Source organism: Heterodontus francisci, unplaced genomic scaffold (genome assembly GCF_036365525.1).
Source record: "Heterodontus francisci isolate sHetFra1 unplaced genomic scaffold, sHetFra1.hap1 HAP1_SCAFFOLD_51_1, whole genome shotgun sequence".
Classification (NCBI taxonomy): domain Eukaryota; kingdom Metazoa; phylum Chordata; class Chondrichthyes; order Heterodontiformes; family Heterodontidae; genus Heterodontus; species Heterodontus francisci.
Window position 1 is genome coordinate 65,178 of NW_027141937.1, and position 4,950 is coordinate 70,127.

General features: G+C 44.8%; 1 non-coding gene across 1 annotated transcript; it reads left to right on the plus strand.

Moving 5' to 3' along the window:
- The first annotated feature begins 489 nt into the window (after nt 1-489).
- trnas-gcu (transfer RNA serine (anticodon GCU)) lies at nt 490-571 on the plus strand. The gene has a single exon. It is a non-coding gene; the product is annotated as a tRNA-Ser (tRNA).
- Nucleotides 572-4,950: the final 4,379 nt, after the last annotated feature.

Sequence of the window (4,950 nt, forward strand, 5' to 3'; positions counted from 1 at the left end):
CTATTTGTTATTCCACAGTGTCTCTCCATGTGTTTTATTCTGTTGTATACTCTCACAGTCTGTTTGATGATCAATGTCACATCTCACTCTCTGTTTTGGTGAAGATCAGAAGCAGTGATATCTGTTTACACCACCCGACAAGTTGGTCTGAGGCTGTGTCTCTCTGATCATGTGGAGTTAAAGCAATTCTTCCAGTCAGTTAGTTCAGTTGTCATTTCATGAGAAATTCGGTCATCATGACTTCATCAGTGACCTCATGGTTCCGGTGTCTGAGTGATGTTAATCATGATGTGATGAAATGATTGTATGTTCCAGTCTTTCCGTGGTGGGTTTTAACACTGAGTAGAAATGTGTTGGACATGGTCTGAAAATGTTTCACACCGCTCCATTCCCAACTTCATTTACTTGCAGAAGATATATTTCCATCATGACACAGCTGGCTGCACAGCTAGAAGTTGTGCTGAAGGTGACAAGCAGGCTTATGCAACTGACAAGGTGGCCGAGGGGTTAAGGCGATGGACTGCTAATCCATTGTGCTCTGCATGTTTGGGTTCGAATCCCATCCTTGTCGCTTGTTTATGAACTGTTTATGTTGGGGGAGTTTCTGTGTCAAGTCAGCCTCAAAACCCGTTTTTGTCTGTGTCCAGATAGTGATTCCAGAATTGGTTATACTTTATTAAAATTGAGACAGACATTTGGAATTCTTCACCCAAACTGCACTGGAATGAAGATCAAATAGGGATCACGAAATGGAGCTGGATTTTTCTTCCCCTCCTTCCTTCCATCTTTACTTTCTCTGGCTTTGCACCAAGTGAAAGACAAATGGGAAAAGCAAATGGCGAGGGAGCAGATGCAGAAAATTATCCTTTGGCAAGAAATCAGAGAGACACAGCCTCAGAGCAACTTTTCAAGAGGTGAGATGTTAGAAACGGCGGAGGAGCAGAGACCCGAATACTGAATTAATAAAAGCTCGTGGACTGGTCGAAAATAATGTGAAAAGTGAACAGAATATGAAGATTGGAACTCATGTTGCAGTGATATAAAGCTCTGTGCTCCTGAAGTAAATGTCCAAGCCCAGATTGTGGGGAATCTGTGGAGAGTGATTTGGTTTTTATTCATTCTTGGGTGTGAGTATCGCTGATAAGGCGAGCATTTATTCCCCATTCCTATTGCCGTTGAGAAGGTGGTGGAGAGCTGCCTTCTTGAACTGATGCAGTCCATATGGTGCAGGAACACCCACAGTGCTACTGGGGAGGGAGTTCCAGGATTGTAACCCAACAACAGTGAAGAAATGGCGATATCGTTCCAAGTCAGGATGGTGAGTGACTTGGAGGGGAACCTGCAGGTAGTGAGTTCCCATGCATCTGCTGCCCTTGTCCTTCGAGGTGATAGTGGTCACGAGTTTGGAAGGTGCTGTTGAAGGATACTTGGCGAGTTGCTGCAGTGCATATGGAGATGGTACACACTGCAGCCACTGTTTACTGGTTGTGGAGGGATTGAATGTTTAAGGTGGCGGCTTAGGTGCCGATCAAGTGTGCTGCTTTGTCCTGGATGGTGTTGAGCTTCTTGAGTGTTGTTGAGTGGGATGTATTCCATCCCACTCCTGACTTGTGCCTTGTACATGGTGGACAGGATTTGAGGTGTCAGGAGGTGAGATACTTGCTGCAGAATTCGTAATCTCTGACCTGCGCCTATAGCCACAGCATTGATGTGACTGGTCCAGTTACGTTTCTGGTCAAGATGTTGATGGTGGGGGATTTAACGATGATAATGCTTCTGAATATCAAAAGGTAGATTTTTTTCTCTCTCATTGGAGATGTTCACTGCTTGGCACTTGTGTGGCCAGAAGGTTGCTTGTCACTTATCAGCTCAAGCCTGAATGTTGTTCAGGTCTTGCTGCTTGCAGGCACAGACTGCTTCAGTATCTGAAGAGTTGTGAGTCATCATCTAAAATTCCCACTTCTGACTGAAACAGCTGGGATGTTTGGGTCTGCGACACTACCCTGAGAAACTCCTGAGGCAATGTCCTGGGCTGAGACGATTGGCCTCCACTAACCACAACATCTTGTTTTGTGCGAGGTATGACTTCAACAAGTGGAGAGTTTTCCCCCTGATTCCCATTGACTTCAATTTTGCTGGGGATCCTTGATGCCACACTCACTCAAGGGCACTCACTCTCACCTCTCCTCTGGAATTCCAGTCTTTCATCTCTGTTTGGACCAAGCTGCAATGAGGTCATACGAACATAAGATCAGAAGAACTAGTAGCAGGAGTCGGCAATTTGGCCCCTCGAGCTTGCTCCGCCATTCAATAGGATCATGGCTGACCTGATCATGACCTCAACCCCACTTTCTTGCCTGCCCACATAACCCTTGGCTCTCTTGTAGATAAAAATCTTGAAGCCATTCAATGACCCAGCCTCCACTGCTCTCTGCGGTAAAGAATTCCAAAGATTAATGACCCTCTGAGAGAAGAAATTCCTTCTTAAATGAAAAACCCCTAAATCTGAAACTGTGTCCCCGAGTTCTAGATTCCACCACGAGAGAAAACATCCTCTCAGCATCTCCCCGGTCAAGCTCCCTCAGAATCTTATATGTCTCAATACGTTCTCCTTTCATTTTTCTCAACTCCAATGAGTATCGGTCCAACCTGCTCAACTTTCCTCATGAGACAACACCTTCATCACAGGAATTAATCCAATGAACCTTCTCTGAACTGCCTCCAATGCAAGTATATCCCTCCTTCAATAAGGAGACCAAAACTGTACACAGTACTCTCGGTGTGGTTTCACCAGCACCATGTACATTTGTCGCAAGACTTCTCTACTTTTATACTCCATCCCCCTTGCAATAAAGGGTAACATTCCATTTGCCTTCCTAATTATTTGCTGTACCTGATTGGTAACTTTTTGTGATTCATGTACGAGGACACCCAGATCCTTCTGCACCGCAGCATTCTGTAATCTCTCACAATTTAAATAATATTTTCCTTTTCTATTCTTCCTACCAAAGTGGATAACCTCACATTTTCCCACATTCTACTCTATCTGCCAAATTATTTCCTGGAGCTGAGAGACCCTGGCAGAACCTAAATTGAGCATCGATGAGCAGATTATTGCTTAGTGTGTGGTGCTTGATAGCACTGTTGGTGACATCTTCCATCACTTTGCTGATGATTGATAGTAGACTGATGGGGCGGCAATTGGTCAGATAGGATTTGTCCTGCATTTTTTTTATGGAGAGGGCACACTTGGGTAATTTTCCACATTGTCAAGTAGATGCCTGTGTTGCAGCTCTACTGGAACAGCTTGGCTGAGAGCGCAGCTAGTTCTGGAGCACAAGTCTTCAGTACGAGTGTGGAAGTGAGCAGAAAGGCATGGCACTATGCTTAATGGGAAATATAGCCAAGTTAGGAATAGTAGCTTTGCTGAGCTTTGATTTTAAGTGGCAGAAACCACAATGAAATAGTTAAAAGTAAAGGCAGAGCGTGTGAGACTGTAAAGACTAGCCGACACTGGTAATTGCAAAGACATCTGTTCTTTATGGCCTGATTGTGTGACTCCCTGTGGTTTGGAACAAATGGACTCCTGTGAATCAAATGATGTCCATCCCTGTGTGAGTGATAAGGAGTGCTAGGCCCCTCTTATCTTCGTGAACTGCCGCTACTTGATGTAGCTGCAGACTGCACGAAACACTCAGGAATGTACACCGAATAGAGATAGCAGGATGCGCCGCAATTACTTGTCACAAGGTAGAGACAGACTCATGATCCATGTAGGGAGTGAGACTCGAATGATTATAAATGATTCCTATGCTCTTGCTAATTAGCTTGCTTGTCTGCTTTGTTTTATCTTGCTGGTACAAAACAATATTTTATTAGTAACAAGTATGTATTGAGAATGGAGTGTATTGCAACCTCAGTAACAGATGTACTGCATGTCACCACGTGGGTGAAGTCGAATTGTATCGCACTGATTGGTTAAACAAGGGGGTGCAGCATGAATCTTAATGTATAAACAGTAGTACCCGTATCAAAAAACTTCACTTACTCTAGTGGACCAGACAGACTCTGGGTGGAGTCAGTGTCGTTGCATTAGAGTAAGTCAGCCGGCTAAATGCGCAAATAAAGTAATTGATTTTACCTACACATCCGACTCAGTATATTCACTGAACCAGACTGAAGGCAAAAATAACTCAGAATTACACTAGAGCCGGAATGTTGTTAGGGCATTAATAGTAGACTGATGGGGCGGCAATTGGTCAGATTGCATTTGTCCTGCTTTTTTACAGACAGGGCACACCTGGGCAATTTTCCACATTGTTGAGTAGACGCCTGTGTTGTTGCTCGACTGGAGCAGCTTGGCTGAGAGCGCAGCTAGTTCTGGAGCACAAGTCTTCAGTACTAGAGCCGGGATGTTGTTAGGGCCCATAGTCTTTGCTGTATCGAGTGCCTTCAGCTGTTACTTGCTATCATGTGGAGTGAAGCGAATTGGCTGAAAACTGGAAGCTGTGATGCTGGGGACCTCAAGAGGCCGAGATGAATCATCCACTGAGCAATTTCTGACTGAAGATGGTTTCAAATGCTCCAGCTTCATCTTTTGCACTGACGTGCTCGGCTCCACCAAAATTGAGGATAGGGATGTTTTTAGACCCTCCTCATCTGGTTCGTTATTTAATTGTCCACCACCATTCATGACTGGATACCTAGTTTCTCAGGGCAGTGCCCTAGGCCCAACCATCCTCAGCTGTTTCATTGATGGCTTTCTCTTCAACATAAGTCAGAAGTGGGAATGTTCGCTGATGATTCACAACTCCTCAGATACTGAAGCAGTCTGTGCCTGCAAGCAGCAAGACCTGAACAACATTCAGGCTTGAGCTGATAAGTGACAAGCAACATTCTTTGATCTGATCCTGAGGGAGATATCCGTGCGTGGAGTGGCGGGATGTATGG